Source organism: Xyrauchen texanus, chromosome 34 (genome assembly GCF_025860055.1).
Source record: "Xyrauchen texanus isolate HMW12.3.18 chromosome 34, RBS_HiC_50CHRs, whole genome shotgun sequence".
NCBI lineage: Eukaryota > Metazoa > Chordata > Actinopteri > Cypriniformes > Catostomidae > Xyrauchen > Xyrauchen texanus.
In genome coordinates, this window is record NC_068309.1 from 29,232,939 (window position 1) to 29,250,916 (window position 17,978).

The 17,978-nt window shown below is 47.5% G+C and overlaps 1 protein-coding gene across 2 annotated transcripts in view; it reads left to right on the forward strand.

The window, feature by feature from the left end:
* Window positions 1-17,978, forward strand: part of LOC127628164 (delta-sarcoglycan-like) — a 318,609-nt gene that overhangs the window by 137,799 nt on the left and 162,832 nt on the right. The window lies entirely within an intron of this gene.

Sequence of the window (17,978 nt, forward strand, 5' to 3'; positions counted from 1 at the left end):
AATTGTAGGCAGGTACAAACACCGACGATTGGCCAAAAGCTCTCCTTTGCCAAGCATAGATAAGAGACCAGCAGAGATGTGAAAATGAATCTGAAAAGCATTGATTTTTGTCTGATAGTTTTTTGTTTTGTTTTGCAGTGTGGCCATGTTTTGGTACGGTGGCATTTGAGGAGTCTGCCTTTTTCACTGTTTGTAAATGCATGCTGTGGTTCAAGGACGGGCCAGGGGACTGGGGAGTTTAACTTTAATTATGTGGAAATTGTGTTAGTGTAATAATCGACCTTGCAGCGCCTTCTTCTGTTGCGTACAATGTCACCTCCCCCTTCCTATGAAACTCAGGAGAGCTAATTCACTCAGGAAAGGCAAATAAAAGATGCACAGTTTCAATGTGTCATGTTTACCATCAATAGATAGAACTTGCTTGTGATAAAAAAAAATCATTGGTGTGAAGGGACTGATAATTAGTTACAGGACAATAAAGATCTTGCGTGTTTAGCATACAAGATTGCCCTCTTGAAATAAAGTAGTTTAATGGGAAACTGAAAATAATTTTATTACGGAGATAAAGGGTCTTTGCAAAGCTAGCCTAAGCAATTGCTGTATGAAAGAGTAACATGACGGTTCTTGAATATACAATACAATAATATGAAAATATTTTTTTGTTTATGAAATATTCACTATTAAGACTAAATTATTCTAATAAGCATTAACCCTATACAAATAAATATAAGCCATATCTGTGTATAGCTGTCATGATTTCCAGTAAGTATGCTAATATACTACAATGCTAATATGCAGCATGCATATTCAGGTATTCAGACATTATAGGCTACTGTTCATTGTTTATATTAGCACTTTGCTTTGCACAATATATTCTGTAATAATAAGTACACCAGATTCAGACATTATTTCAGACCAACCTGGTTAAATAGAATCAAGTTACTGTTATTATTGAAAATTATTTTTACTTGACTCATCATACATATTGAGGCAGTTTCCTGATGAAATCAACACTAGAGGTGCAACAACAACGACTTTCATGCCCTTTCACACTTTTACAGTAGTGCATGACATATAAGATGATACATTTTAACAATTAAATTATAAAAAACTACATTTACAAGCTTGTTTAAATGCAATCAGCTTGTGTTGTAGCTCAACTGACAAAGCGTTGCATTTGAAATGCAGAGGACCAAGGTACGAACCCTTACAAAAACGTTTGGTTACGTATGTAACCTCCGTTCCCCGAGGGAGGGAACGACACGTTGTGTCGGAGAAGCGACACTAGGGGTCTCTCTTGAGCGCCGATATCCACCTCTGATCTATGAAAAAAGGCCAATGAGAGTTGGCAGCCAGTATTTGCATGTCCCGCCCCCGGACATACGGGTATTTAAGCGGCGCAAATACGGGAGTTCATTCGGGATTTTTCTGAGGAGCCGGAAATGGTCCTGCCACAACAGTGGCTCGGTTCAGCGACATGGCGGAGGAAAGACACAACGTATCGTTCCCTCCCTCGGGGAACGGAGGTTACATACGTAACCAAACGTTCCCCTTCTGTCGCTCTCTCCACGTTGTGTCGGAGAAGCGACACTAGGGGACCCATTCCAATCTTGCCATGCGCTGAACCGTGTACGTGAACCGCCGATACAGAGGCGGGCAGGGATTTCATCCAGTGCCGCGCATCGTCTGTACCTGGCTGCACGTACCCTTCCCCAATGCCCCATAAGAACATCGGGATCCTTCTAGTTACCCTGAGAGGGGAACAAGGCGATGTTTGCCAACATGGGAACGGGCCAGCCTGGCTGGGCCTCTTTTCTCTCTATGTTTCTCGCATAGAGCAATCACGGCCGGGGCCCTTACACCCATATAGGGAAGGGGGTCTTACCCAGACCCTGCGGAGACCACACCTGCCCTTTTTCTTGGGGAGGAAAACTGGTAGACACGTCACACGGCCATCTTGGGGCTCGTGTGGAAAGTATGGTGCGGTGGTAGATTCAGCCTCGAAAGGGGGGAGTTGCTACAGCACGGCGACCGGGGCAGCTGTAACTGCCTAAGGGAGACACGGGGATCCGCTCGTAAGGGGACAGAATCGTGGAATACACACAGGGGGAGTCCGAGCAGGAGGCCTTACCTGTGGAGCACCTATACCAGTACAGGGTAGCCATCAGGATACCTGCAGTGGCTTGGGTCGGCGAGTTCCTCCGCTGAACCGCGGACCCGGAGGGCTGGGGAGGAATCGACCAGGGTCCCGACTCGGAGTGGGGCGCCCTGGGAAAAAAAGGCGCACTACTTAACCTTGACGTCAGGAAAAGGGTGCTGGGTGCAAGCGATCCACCCGGCCGGTCAGTCTACGTGTTACCGAGTTCTACGGGCTCGGACCTGAGAAAACACGAGACGCTAACCGACTCAACGCGGAGGTTGTAAAACCTCGCGAAGGTGTTGGGTGTTGCCCAACCCGCGGCTCTACAGATGTCTGCTAGGGAGGTGCCCTTGGCCAGTGCCCACGAGGACGCAACACCCCTTGTTGAGTGAGCTCAGACCGCAAGGGTAGGGGCACGGCCTGGGTGTGATAAGCCAGTGTGATGGCGTCGACAACCCAGTGGGCGAGCCTCTGTTTGGAGACGGCATTCCTTTCTGCCGTCCCCCAAAGCAGACAAAGAGCTGCTCAGAGCGTCTGGTGCTCTGTGTGCGGTCCAGGTAAATGCACAGGGCGCGACTGGACATAGCAACGAAAGGGCTGGGTCTGCCTCCTCCCGGGCAGCGCTTGCAGGTTCACTACCTGATCTCGGAATGGTGTGGTAGGAACCTTGGGCACATAGCCCGGTCAGCGTCATAGGATCACAGACGTATCCGCCGGACCAAACTCCAGGCAAGTGTCGCTGACAGAGAACGCTTGCAGGTCCCCGACCCTCTTGATAGAGGCGAAGCGATCAGCAGGGCTGTCTTAAGAGAGAGGGCCCTGAGTCCAATTGATTCAAGCGGCTCAAAGGGAGGTCTCTGGAGTCCTGCCAAGACTACCGAGAGATCCCAGGAGGGAACTAGGCCTGGCCGGGAGGGATTCAACCTCCGGCGCCTCTCAGGAACCTGAGGATCAGGTCGTGCTTACCCAAAGACTTGCCGCCTACAGGATCGTGGTGGGCGGCAATGGCGGCAACATACACCTTGAGGGTGGACGGGACAGCCTCCTGTCCAGCCTCTCCTGTAGGAACAGGAGCACTGACTTGATCGCAGCATCTCTGCGTGGTCTTCAGTTCGGGAAGAACACCAATCTGCGAACAAGCGCCACTTTAGGGCGTAAAGGTGCCTGGTAGAGGGGGCTCTGGCTTGGTTGATTGTATTCACAACGGTCGCCGGTAAGCCGGCTAGCTCTTCCGCGATCCCGTCCAGGGACCAGACGTGGAGGTTCCAGAGGTCTGGGCGTGGTGCCAGAGCGTGCCCTGTCCCTGAGAGAGGAGGTCCTTTCTCAGGGGAATTCGCCAGGGAGGAGCTGTCGCGAGAAGCCTGAGTTCCGAGAACCAAGTCCGAGTGGGCCAGTAGGGGGCCACTAGTGTGACTTGAGTCGCTGCTGGCTCCATAGGAGGAGACGGCGGGCGAGTTGTGACATGTGGCGGGAGCGTACGCCGCCTTGGCGATTTATGTACGCCACCACCGTGGTGCTGTCCGATCTCACGAGGACATGTTTGTCCTGAACTAATGGGAGGAACTTCCTGAGGGCAAGAAGGATGGTCAGCAACTCCAGGCAGTTGATGTGCCAATGCAGCGGGGCCCCTTTCCAACGGCCCGCTGCTGCGTGCCCGCTGCACACGGCACCCCACCCGACCGGAGGCGCCGGTTGTGACCAGAACGCGTCGGGACACCTGCTGCAGGGGCACTCCTGCCCGTAAAAAGCAGAGGTCTGTCCAGGGTCGGAGTGTTTTGAGGCAGGCGGGGTGATCCTTACCCGACGCGTGCCGTGGTGCCATGCTTGTCTCGGACTCGAGTCTGGAGCCAGTGCTGGAGTGGTCTCATATGCATCAACCCCAGCGGCGCGACCGCCACGGAGGACGCTATATGCCCCAGGAGCCTCTGGAAAAGTTTTAGAGGGACCACTGTGCCTGGCTTGAAGGAAGCGAGGCAGTCCAGCACCGACTGAGCACGCCGCCGTGAGACGTGCTGTCATTGAGACTGAGTCTAACTCCAACCCGAGAAAAGAGATGCTCTGAACCGGAGTGAGCTTGCTCTTTTCCCAGTTGACCTGAAGCCCCAGCGGCTGAGGTGCCGGAGCACCTGGTCTCTGTGTGTGCATAATAACTCTCGAGAGTGTGCTAGGATGAGCCAGTCGTCGAGGTAGTTGAGAATGCGGATGCCGGCTACCGTGAGCGGGCAAGGGCCGCTTCTGCGACCTTCGTGGAAGACGCCGAGGGACAGAGACAGGCCGAAGGGGAGGACTTTGTACTGAAACGCCTGGTCGTCGAACGCGAACCGTAAGAAGGGTCGGTGTCGTGGCAGAATTGAGACGTGGAAGTACGCGCCCTTCAGGTCTACCGCTGCAAACCAATCTAGATGCTGAACACCAGCCAGAATATTTCTCTGCGTGAGCATTTTGAACGGGAGTTTTAACAAGGCCCGATTGAAAACTCGCGAGGTCCAGGATTGGTCGTAAGTCACGCCTTTCTTGGGTACAATGAAGTAAGGGCTGTAGAAACCCTTCCTCATTTCGGTTGGAGGGACGGGCTCTACCGCGCTCTTGGCTAAGAGGGTCGCGATTTCCATGCGCAGGGAACTGGCATGCTCGCCGTGTACTGCGGAAAGCGGACGCTCCTGAAGGGGGCGGAGCCGGGCAAACTGAATTGGCGTAACCGAAGTCGAATGGTCCGGTGCAGCCAGCGTGATGCGCTGGGAAGCTTAAAACCACGCTTCCCAGCTCTGCGCTAGGGGCACCAAAGGGACGAGTATTTTGGACGCACCCGGGCGGGCGGAACAGGTAATGCAGCGTCGGGCTGCTTCGCTGCGCCTGAGGCTGAGGTGCTGAGAATAGACTCAAAGCACTTACCTTGCTCCGCGCACCGCAGGGGCGGGTTCGTGACTGAGGAGGAGGTCTGATGTTGGCGTCCTCTGGACTCGCCTGAACCGGCCGGCCGGGGACAGTCGTGGGCAGGCAGAAGGCGGATCGCCGCATCCGTGTACCGGACTGTCGTAGTCTGAAAGCAGATTGCCGTGAGAACGGCATTTGCGGCCAGGTGACCCAGAGGCAAAGGAAATAGCTCTTTTATTGAGAATGTGGGTACCACAGCCCCGCCAGGGGTGTGGCAAATGAAAAACAAAGGATTCTCCTCCCGCCCTCCACCGGGGACGGAGCGGTCTTACCACCTCCGGAGCTAACGCCTTCGGCTCTGGGTCGACTGTCTCAGGAACGCTTGGGAGCCTTCCGGTCCTAGAGGGGGTTCGTGAGACAGGGGCGGCGCCACCTGCGGGTGCTCGACGCTGGGGCTGAGAGCTGGGCCCGGGTTGAGGCGGAGCAGGAGCTGGTTTCTTCGCCGCAGGGGACGCCTCGGCGAGCAGACGGGCAGGGCCCGTGAGCGGCAGGTGTGCGGCAGGGCATGATGTGAGATATGGCCTCCGCCTGCTTCTTCACCGCGGAGAACTGTTGGGCTAAGTCCTCGACAGTGTCGCCGAAAAGGCCAATCTGGGAGACAGGTGCGCCTAGGAAGCGGTTCTTGTCGGCCTCACGCATCTCGACCAGGTTGAGCCAGAGATGGCGCTCCTGGACCACTAGGGTGGCCATCGCCTGTCCGAAAGTGCCTGCGCTGTGGCCTTCGCCGCCTCAGGGCGAGGTCGGTCGCTGAGCGCAGTTCCTGCAGCACATCAGGATCAGGTCCACCCCGTGCATGTTTCTGAGTGCTTTGGCCTGGTGGACTTGCAGGAGGGCCATCGCATGCAGGGCGGAGGCAGCGGTCCAGCCGCGACTGTAGGCCTTCGCGTTGAGCGAGGATGTTGTCCTACAGGGCTTGGATGGGAGTACGGGCGGCCACGCCAGGAGGTAGGGCTACCGGGCATAGATGGTACGCAACTGCCCTATCGACCTGGGGAATCGCCCAGTATCCGTGGTGCTCTCCGCCGTCGAGGGTGGTGAGAGTGGATCGGGTGGCACCTAGACGAGCGGAGAGCGGGGCTCTCCACGTAGACGCCAGCTCATCATGCACCTCCGGGAAAAACAGGACCGGGGGATGCGTAGCCGCTGAACGGCGCTGCCCCCAGGAACCAGTCATCCAACCGTGAAGGCTGTGGGGAGGATGGAGGGTTCCAATCCAACCCCACGCCACGGCGCGCCCGGAAAGCATGTCAGACATCTGAGCTGCCGGCTCAGCCTGGGCCTGCTGGCCCAGGCGGCAGTCCAGGGGAGTCCTCGGCATCAGACATCACACTCTCCGATGCGGCGGCGAGCTCATCTGCTTCGGGCTCGGAGGATAGACAGCCAGGCCGTGAGGCGAAGCCGCTATCGCCGTGAGCGTGGACGGGGACCAGCGAGCGTGTCGGGAACGGGAGGTTCGCTGGGGCTACCCGGCGAAACTGCACCCGCTGCCGCCTCAAATCGCCCTCAGCGCCAACCGCATCGTCCTCAATCCCGTGGGAAGAAGGAACAATGCGGGGTGCAGCTGGGTGGCTTGCTTTCTGTTGAAAGCAAGCCGCGACCGCAACGTGGTCATGGTCATGTTCTCGCAGTGAGAACATGAACCATCCACAAATGCTGCCTCGGTGTGATCGCGGCCCAAACACATGAGACAGCGCCTGTGGCCGTCTGAAGCAGAGGCTTCTACCGCATCCAGGAACAACACAGGTGCGGAAGGGCATCTTGAAAAAGACGTGTCCTGAAAAGGACGTTCAACGCCGCTGTGTTTTGCTCTTTTAGAGAAATTCACTCTTTTAAGGGAAATAACTCTTTTAATACACAGTATGTGTGTGTGTCTGCGCTGTCGAAGCGCTCAGGGGAACTCCCGTATTTGCGCCGCTTAAATACCCGGATGTCCGGGGGCGGGACATGCAAATACTGGCTGCCAACTCTCATTGGCCTTTTTTCATAGATCAGAGGTGGATATCGGCGCTCAAGAGAGACCCCTAGTGTCGCTTCTCCGACACAACGTGGAGAGAGCGACAGAAGGGGAACTAAGAGTTCATGGCCAAATTTCCGCAAACTTGCCTCAAATTCACATGCAAACGATCTTTGTGTCAAACATACAACAAATTGTTAATTGTTGCCAATAGGTTTCCTGCAGGTTCACCACTACCAGTGAAGTGCTGCAAACATTTGGAAAACATTTGCAGTGAATCGCAAGCTCATTTGCATGTGAAAATAACAAGTGGCAAATTTGCAATGAACTCTTGATTTTTGTACAGGAGTTCTGAAGAGTATGAAAGACACATGAGCCGAAAGTGTCATAGAAGCACCACAAAATGATGTGGTTGGTTCAGAAATTGCATTTTTCATGTCAAAATTGTTTCTCTTCTTTTTTATAATGCTATTGGTTAGGTTCAAGGTTTAGGTACGGGGCAGATTTAGTTAATTTAAAACTTGGTAAAGCATTAACCTTTGAAACCTTTTAAAAATCGTTTTACTTGAAAATTTAACTCGCTTTTAGCGCCACCAGGTGTGTTAAAAGTACTAAGAATTTATACATAAGTGAAAGTATGGATACTGATTGAAAATTGTACTTAATTAAAAGTCCAAGTATCTATCCAAAAACATACTTGAGTGAAAGTAAAATAGTATTCAAATTAAATTGTACTTAACTATTATAAAAGTGTCTTTTTTTCTAGCTAAAATGAAATCAAGAGGAGATTGTGTGAGAGAGGATGTTGTTAAATTCAATTGGTGTGGCATTCGCAGCTTGGTCAAAGAATCATATTACAATAACTATATTTTTGCTAAATTATTTTTATGTGGCCTGTTGAACATAACAATGAAATGTCCTGGTGGAATGAACACTAGAGGTGCTAAAAGAACAACAAAGTATATAAAAGCTTACTTTTCACTCTGTTCCCCACATCTTCTGCCATCTAAACAATGTAACTATAGTGCATGACTCATATTAATGTTTACATTACATAACTAACTATATTTACAAGCTTGTTTAAGTGTGATCAAATTGTGCTGTAGCTCAACTGATAGAGTGTTGCATATGTGATACAAAGGATCAGGGTATGAGTCCTGAAGAGCACGCAAGTCGACAAGTGAACCGAAAGTGTCATAGAAGCAACACAAAATGACATGGTTGCTTCAGAATCTTTTTTTTTATCTCAAATTTACGTTTTATGACACTATCGGTTAGGTTTAAGGTTTAGGCTAGGGAGGTCGGTTTTGTTCATTTAAATCTCGATAAAAAACATAAACATTTCACTCACTTTTAGACATTGGACATTTCATTTCGGAACTGTCCTGAGGCGTGTAATGATACATATAATTTTATTTTACAAAGATTTTGCCACAGTCACATAATGTTCATTACATGGGAGAAGACACTAACAAATTGCACTGTCAGAGCACCCAACCCCTTTAGACATAGTGAAAGATTAAAAAAAACTATTTGAAATAAGCTGTGAAGCAAGTTTGTATCGCTGTTGGTTTTGTTACATTTACTCACCATTGAAATGTTTTCTTTACTGCGAAACTTGGCCCACCCAATCACAGTGAGGAATTAAGGGAAAATAAGGTAATAAGGAACCAGGAAAGATACATTTATTAGATAATAATTAGTAAAAAGTGGGAAAGTCTGTCAAGCCTTGTGCTGATTCTAGATGTGTAGCATCTTCCCAAAGGATCCCAACATTGGAAACAAATGGCTAATGAATATTTTAACCATGTTCCTGGTAATTTAAATCTGATTTTAACAGTCTGTATGGCACATTTCATTGCAGATTGCTTTGTGATCTTGTCATAATGTAATGCATGCTTTCCGAGAGGCTGTTATCGAAGGATGAGGCAGTCAAAAAATACATTGGTCTCGACAGCAAACCCAAAGCTTGCGGATATAGATTATTCTTGAGCATAATTTAAACAGTAAATGTGTTTATACCCACAAAGCTTTTTCCATTTATCCACCAACAATTCATCTGCTGCTCTCTCTATATTGTGCGACTTTTCCTACATTTTTGTGAACTTGAAACAGGCTAGCGCTTTGGCTGAGAGCATGAATTAATCTCAAACAAGTGTTATGTACGAGTTCATTTCGAATGTCTAGCTACTGAATCGTATTGCTGTGATGAATTAGAAGATTAAACATAATCACTCCAGTGCAAAGAGGACATTCAGATGTGGTAAAGTTTCCAAGGAACAATTTGCACACTGTTAGCATCTGCATGTGTTAGCATCTGTTTCCAAGAGGGAGGGAGAAGGGAGGGAGAAAATGACAAAGAAAGAGAGAGAACACACTGTTATTACACAGAGAAAGCTGTTAAAAATGCCCTTTAGGACAAATATGGTTAAAATCTGAATTTCTAATGTGCTTATGTTCAAGGTTACAGAGTACAGCTTTAATTGATGCATCATCATTTATAGACATGGAATGTCTGTTACAGGTTGTTAGTTTTTCTGTTCAGGGGTGATTCTACTTGTCACTATCACTTGATGTTTATGGCTGTGCTTTAATTGGTTATGTCACGTGGGGTTGTGGACAGCGGGCAAGTAATGTCTGTGGCTTCCAATAGTGGCCTGGAAATCAAGGACCTTTCTCTTAAGAAGAACATTTCACCTATCACCCCAGTGCTTTAGTTCAAATACATTTAATATGACCCCCAGGAGTGAAAAGAGCAGTTCCTTTTCAAAAAGCTACACTTATGATGCTGCGCTGAGTTAGCGCTTTGGGAACAACTTTTGGTGTGACCAGCTGTGAATATGTGTGCAATACGTCAATGAACATTGACCGGAATTTATAGCCTCTGCCGGTGACATCACGTGTAGCAGGGCTATAAATAGATGCGTCACAGGTGCATCATCAGATCTTTTGTCTTCAGATCACTCTTGTGTTTGTGTGTTTCATGAGCCTGTCAGAAACCTTTCTACTTTATTCTGCTAGGAGTTAGATTTTGTTAGGCAGTGCGCAGATACCTTTCTCTTCTTTCTCAAAAATAAAAGAAAAAGAAAAAAGAAAAAAAAGGAGAAAATGACTGAAAGACAGAGCAAGCGATGTGTGTTCCCTTGTCTATGCTCTATGGATGAGAGGGACACACATCAGTTTTGCTTTGTATGTTTGGGGGAAGAGCATGCTGTTCTCGCGTTGGGGCGGGTGCGAGCATTGCGATCTGCTCTCAGTCAAAATGCTTCACGCTTGTCTTGCTTACTTCTGAGAGTTGGCCCACACTTCAATTGTGTGGCTCTCGTATGGATCTGGCTGAGGAGCGAGAGACGGGTCCGTCTCTATCGCTCGCTCTCTCCCCAGACCCAGCTGGTCCTTCCCGTGATCCTGAAGCGAGCTCCTGCACCTCTTCAGACCAGGCTGATCTGCTTGATGCCCCGGTTTCGCCTTCTGGTTTATTTGGGGACGCTATGAATATAGTTATCACCAGGAGGCGAAAAATCACGAGGAAGCATTCGGGCAGTTTCTTCCTTGCCGCACTCAGGGGGTGGGGCCATCGGCCAACCAGACCCGCCCCGGTCCTGCTAGAAGGGAGGATCAGAAACGGAGCGTGGTGTGTCATGCTCCCCCTCGTAAAGACTGGGGACAGGCTCGTCGCCCTCAGCAGCCCCAAAAGCAAGACCTCAGGGGAGTAGTTTCTAAAAAGAGAAAACCCTGACGGTCTTGTGCCCAGCCTTGTGGGGGTAGCCCTCCTCAGGACGGGGTGCGTGTATCATCCACTTCGACCCTCCCGGTACCTCCACGAAACCTCTCCATTTCCGCCGCCTCTGGTGTTTGAGGAGTTAGAGGCTTCCAGCGAAATGTTGGGTGTACCGCTGCTTCCTGCCTTAAGGTGCGTACATACTGCCAGCGACATCGACTCCATACCATTCATTTTCAATGAGAGCACAGCGACTTCCGGTGACACGAGCTGTCGCAACCGTTGGCGACTAGATGTGGCCGTGTCCAGCGACGCGACAAAGTTGAGACAAGTTCAACTTTATTCAAATGAAGAGCGATTAACGGAAGCGACAGCCAATAGGAGAGAAGACGGGAGAGCTCAAGTGATCCTTCTCTCTCTCTCAGCTCCTGCAGTAATGGAAAGATGGATGAAAGGCTAATTCTTGCTGTTAGAAATTTTCCAGTGCTCTATGATATGTCTCTTCCCACGTACTAGGACATTTTTAAGAAAAATACTCTGTGGAAAGGTGTATCTGAGATCGCGGGGATTTTATGGACCCAGACAGACCGGCATTTGCATTTTCGCCGCAGATAAATAGCCGCTATGACAAACAGCACGCCTTGTTTCTCATTCATCTTTGATATAAAGCATTTTATGTACTGATTCCATTTATATTTAGTCTTTTCCCTCCAAAATGTTTGTTTTTAGTGGCAATAAAAGAGATTCGCTGTACACAGCAATGGAATGACATCCGTGAATGTAATTTATAAACGTTACTAAGCAACCAGTTGTGGGAACACCCACTAGTGACTTCACCACCAGCCACTGGCGACCTGCAGCGACAAAGTCGCTGGCAGTGTGTACGCACCTTAAGTCCAGGATGCGGAACACTCGACATCCCCTCAACAGGAAGTGTCAAAATGAATACCCATCTCAGAGAACCTGGCAGTGTGGAAACTTCTGCCAGGTATTTCTATGTGGGTCCTAAGAACAGTAGAAAATGGCTACAGAATTTAATTTGCTCACCTCCCTCTGCGTTTCAATGGTGTGGTTTCCACTACCGTGAATCCGGAGCAGGCATGACTACTGTGGAAAGAACTGCAAAATCTCTTGGTCAAAGGGGCCATAGAACATGTTCCCCTTCCAGAGAAAGAGTCAGGTTTTTACGGCAAATACTTCCTGGTTCCTGAGAAGGGTGGGGGGTTGCGTCTGATCTTAGATCTTCGAGGCTTGAATCACTCAGTCAAGGCGAACAAGTTCAAGATGCTAACTATCAAGACAGCAAATACTTCCTGGTTCCTGAGACGGGTGGGGGGTTGCGTCCGATCTTAGATCTTCGAGGCTTGAATCACTCAGTTAAGGCGAACAAGTTCAAGATGCTAACTATCAAGACAGTTGTGTCAAAAATCCAACATCATGATTGTCTGGTCATGATCGATCTCACGGATGCATACTTCCATATAGAAATTTTGCCACAGCACAGGAAGTTCCTGAGGTTTGCTTTCGGGGGCAAAGCCTTCCAATATCGGGTTCTTCCGTTCGGCCTAGCCCTTTCACCCTGCACATTCACGAAATGCATGGATGCATGACTGGCTCCTTTGCGACTCCGGGGCATCCGCATTCTGAATTACATAGACAAATGGCTGACACTAGCACAGTCTCAGGAACTGGCAGTTCAGCACAGGGATATTGTCTTAGCTCATCTGGTTTGGGGTTGCAGGTTGCACTGTTCGTCAGTATCAACAAATACTAGGTCTCATGGCGTCTGCGTCCACGGTGATCCCTTTGGGCCTTCTGCACATGAGACTGTTTCAGTTGTGGCTAAAAGCCAGGGGATTTCATCCAAGGCCAGTCCCCTAAGGCAATAAGCATTACGCGCCTCACGCTTCATTCCCGTTCTATGTGGTTCAGACCCCGGTTTCTTACCCATGGTCCCACTCTTGGTGCGTCTTGTCGTTGCAGATTGCTAATGACTGACGCCTCCCTGACGGGCTGGGGAGCGGTCTTAAGTGGTCGTCCAGCTCAAGGGGAATGGGAGGGTCATCAGCTCGATTGGCACATCATCTGTCTCGAGTTGATGCCGATATTTATGGCCCTGAAATACATCCTCCAGCATTTGAGAGGCTGCCATGTCCTGGTGCGGGTGGACAACACAGCAGCAGTCTCCTACATAAATCATCAAGGAAGTCTGTGTTCACATCAGCTAAATACTCTGGCACATCGGATTCTCCTTTGGGCCCAGGACAAGCTCCTGTCACTCAGGGCAGTTTATATCCCTGGATGTCTGAATGTGGGAGCAGATTTACTGTCCAGACAGAAAATACCAACGGGGGAGTGGAAACTCCACCCTGAGGTAGTGGAACAAATCTGGGTGAGATTTTACAGGGCAGAAGTGGACCTCTTCGCCTCTCAGCACAATTAAACAGACAGCACAATGTCCCCTCTACTTCTCTCAGAGTCACCCAGCCCCCCTGACAATTTTTGTGATGTATATTCCGCAAAATGGTTTCCCTGCCAGCAAACCGTGTCTTCCTTGGGCAGAGGGCCCTCTGTCCTTGGTCGCCATGTTTGTAGTAACTCCTCCCCCCTTGGGTAGGATCTACCACGACGCCGCTCCATATGATGTGCTTCCGCTCCTAACCGGTAAAGACCGTGTGTTTTATTCCACCTAAAATCCACCCCCCTTTCGGGGTCGGGTGTGGTCTTCGCGGTATCATCCTCTTTGGAGGGACACCCCCCAGCTTGGAACATATATTTGGCCCCCAGCCGAACGGTTTCATTCCTTTTGGGGAGAACAATAGAGAGAAGGCCACGGCTGGGCCAGCCAGTCCTTAAACTCCTGAGCAGTTAGCCGTTCCACTAGGTGCAGGGGACTGCTTCATGCCTGCCAGTGTGTTGGGGGTACTTATGCGACGGCTTGCTGAGCTGGCTACGAGGCACACAGAGGTCTGCCCGTCTCGCACCGCCAGTCCGCGTAACTCAGTTCAGCTCTTGTGGTGTTTTCCATTGGGACCCCTAGGTCAACTCATCAACACAACGTTGAGTGAGTGACAGATAGGGAACGTCTCGGTTACTGATGTAACCTCTGTTCCCTGATGGAGGGAATGAGACATTGTGTCCCTCCTGCCACAACCAACCGCTGAAATGGCCGGGTCTTTGGCTCGGCTCCTCAGTGCGATACCTGATGTGTGTTTGCAGTGTCACTCCTTTTATACCTGTATGTCCGGGGGAGTGGCATGAAAATTCCACATGCCAATTTCCATTGGACTTTTCTCAAGATGTCTGTGCTCCACAAGATCGACCCCTTGTGTCAACTCATCGACACATTGTCTCGTTCCCTCCATCAGGGAATGGAGGTTACGTTAGTAACTGAGACGATCAGCATAAAATATCCATTCAACTTGAAATCTCAATTGACCTGATTGATTTCCTTAATGCACTTTTCTGCTTTTATTGTACACGATTTATCAGTGCGTTATTCCAAATTAAAATAAATTGTTGTCTTTGAAATATTTTATCAAAATTGAATAACATACTTTGGCTCTGAAACAAATTTATTTATTACAAATTACTAGATAGTTTTTTTTTTATGTTAAAGTGTCCATTCACTGATATGCTGAAGCATTGCAAAATAACAAAATAACAAAGTTATAAGTTAAAGTTAAAATGGTTATTGTCCTCTCAAAAATCCTGGCCATATACTGAATGAAATGCCAACTTTTCAGAATTCAATCAATTTCCAAAGGATTAGAAATGTCCTACATTTTTTGCTTCACTTGAAAATATGTCAGATCATGAAAGATAAATGGGTTCAAACTCTGCTTCATGTTGACTTTAATTTGTCAGGAGTGTTTCCTCATTTTCAGCAATGATCAGATGCCTGATTTAATCGATTCACACTGCGGAACACCTGTGCAGTGAAATATTCTGCATACACAACGTTTTTTGTGAACACAAAATTATTCAAGCATGGAAGAGTCCGAAAACTACAATCTTATGTACTCACAGCATACAGTACAATCACCCTTCAGCCTCAAACTCAACCAACTCCCACTTCCATTCTGAAGACGATGCCAACATGCTGGCAGCCAAGGTACAATCCGCTCAGCCTTTTGGGGCTCCATGCAGTCATAGTAATCAATATGTTGTCAGCAAAATAAACACAAATCAATCTTCTGGAAGGTGATTAAAGCCATCAGAGAGAATGAGGCTTTCCTCTCTATCATTCAGAGTTTTTAAAGGCCTTCACAATGGAGAAGATCTGCAGTCTTCAGGCCCAATCAAGCTCTGATTCTGCTGGAGTGTAATAGAGTATAATTATAATCCTTGTAGGCAATGTGGGAATTTTTCAATGCTGTACGTGGTAGGAGTTTATAAAGAATGTGGAGAGAGCGAGATCAAAAAATAAAGATGATGAAGTCTGCTTCGTAAATCAAGTGTTACTGGTATTTAGACACTCACCGTATCAGCACAATTTTTTCACATTTTCTGTTCTGACTTCTGATTGTCTGCAGAATTCTGTGGAACTGATTTAAAGTGGGGGTGGCAAATATTTAGAATTCTGTGAACAATATTCGAATTCTGTGGAAAATAATTTTAGAAAACGCTCTCCTTTAACACATACTTTGGAAAATTATGACACAAGAAAACTGTAAACATTGTTCTCAAACAGAAACGCATAAGTGTGGGCAAAAAAAAAAATGTGTGCGAGTTTTGCAGGCTCAGATTCCGTGTGATTGGGGCATAAGCGATTGTCATTGAGCGCTCTTACATGTACAATCTTAAACTGATTATGCTTAGTAAACTACATGACTACATGTGTGGTCATGTAAACGCCTAAATGGCATTTTTTTTTATCGTGGTAAGATCATAAACAGTTCGACTGAGGTACATTTTTGCCAACTACCCGGAAGATTTATTTAAGTGTTCAATATAAACACATTTACCAGTGATTTTACCGGCTTATTCACTGTGTGCAAGTGTTGTGTGCATGCCTGTTTATGTTTTGACATCAAAAGCAGAGAATAAATCAAAGATGTCAAAATCTCATGTAAACATGGTTGGATTGTTTTTAGAACAATGAAACAAACTGATACTTTGAACGTGTCATCTGTTTACTAGCCAATCAGCTCACTCATATGTGATATGTCAAACCAATCGCCTCACACGGTGTAAGCTGATAGGTCCTTTTGACATGTAATCAGTTAGCCAGTCAACTTGCATGCTCTGCCTTTGCCTAAATTTGCTCAGTTTGAAAGTACACCAGTATCACTTCAGCCCATGTTCAGAGTTCATGAGAGTTTGAAACTCTGAAACCCTCCACCTCCCCAGATGCACCTGTCTAGATCTGCTACATGGGGATTGTATTTATGTCTAATTGTGCAGCTGCAGCATGTCCACATGCTTAAATCCGTATGCCTATATGTTCTGAAGTAGAGATCTAGTGCACCAAGACCAATCCTAATAATATGCCATAACAACATTAACAGTCTAAATCTTTATGAGAGTTGTCATGACTGAACTGTCAATTATACAGTTTTGTGGTAATTGTGCAAACATTTTTGATCTCAGTATGTCACGAGTTGCCAATCAATATCTAGTATTCGAGAGAGCCGTGTAACACCGTCACCCAATTAATCACTATGCAATAAGATTGAAGCGATAAACAATTTGTCTGTCTACACTGGAAACATTCACAGCCAATCAGAAGACATTTGATATTTAATATACAGTTGTGAGTGTGGGATTTTTGACCAATGAGTGATACAGTAGGCAGGGCTACTCAGCACAATGCCACAGAAAAAGAGCGGTTCCCGAAGTAAAAATCCCATTCATAGTTTCCGAACCTAGATGACTCAAAAAGTGGGTGGGCACTGTTGCGCTCAATGCGCAACATAATTTCACAAAACATTTTTCTTTCATCGTAGCTGGTTTGGACAAAAACTCAGAGACAGTTTTCATCTCTTGTCAATTTTTGCCAGAAAATGTTTTAATTAAAAAATACATTAGCATGTAAAGGACTTGACTAAAAGATCTACTATATTTGTTTCTGTCTGTATGTTTTTGTAATTTTTTTTTATCTGGGTGTGTACCACTTTAGGGCATCACATGTTCACAACACATTTTCAACCTTTCATCATACATTTCCTTCCAACTGTTTTCCCCACACTGTCATATTCTTACTGCCCCACACTGAGTATTTAGCCATTTGTGACTAAGTGCAGTGAGCTGCAGTGTTAATGGACTTAGGACCATGTGCCCAAGGTAATGCCCTATGGCATTTAGGTAACATAATATATTTTCTGTCTGTATCTACCAGCAGGACTCCTGTTTACATACTGCTCACCGCTCCTGGATTTTTGTTAACATTTTCTTCCCCTACCAAGCCAGCCCTCAATTACATATTGAATGCTTATAGCTGTGGCAGTCGACTCTTTGACATGGCCAGGTTTGTCAGACTCCTGCCAAGAAGATTTGATGCCAGAGATGCTATTTACTCAGCGATCGATAGGGCCTTTTTCAAATATATCATGCTCCCCGGGCTCCATGTGCCTTGGTGTGTCCGCAAATCTGACAGATGTCAGTATAATGGTGTGGCTGAATTTGTAGGCTTGGACGTGTGTGTGAGCGAGTGTATGGAGGCAGATGGTATAGAGTATTTGCGGTCTCTGTTCGAAAACCTATTGAGCTGCCTACATAGAATTCATTTTAAGGCATCAAAGACACAGAGAGGTTGATATAAAAGGTAGGAAGCATTAGTGTGAGCTTCTAATATACCTAATTTTGATCAAATTCTTTGGGATGTATCCTTTGCGGAGAAATGTTGATTATAAATATACTCATAATTAATTAGATATTGAAAAATGATAATCTAATGTAAAATGGATAATCTAAAATTGTGCTACGTATTTTATTGTGTTTATTAAAGTATAATGTTGTTTTCTCAGCAACATGCTAATGCCGAACTCTATACCTCCTGTGCGCGTTGTTTACGGAGCACAATTTGTATGACACTTAGAGTTGCTCCCTATGTAGAGCCAGGGCTGGACTGGTAATCTGGCATACCGGGAAAATCGGCCCATTTTCCCAGTGGGCCGACGCACTTTGGGGCCGTTCAGGGGCGGAACTGCCATCAGGAGAACCGAGCGGGCCGATTATCCGGTGTAGAGCATTCCAATTCAGGCACTTATAAGGTTTTATGATGGTTC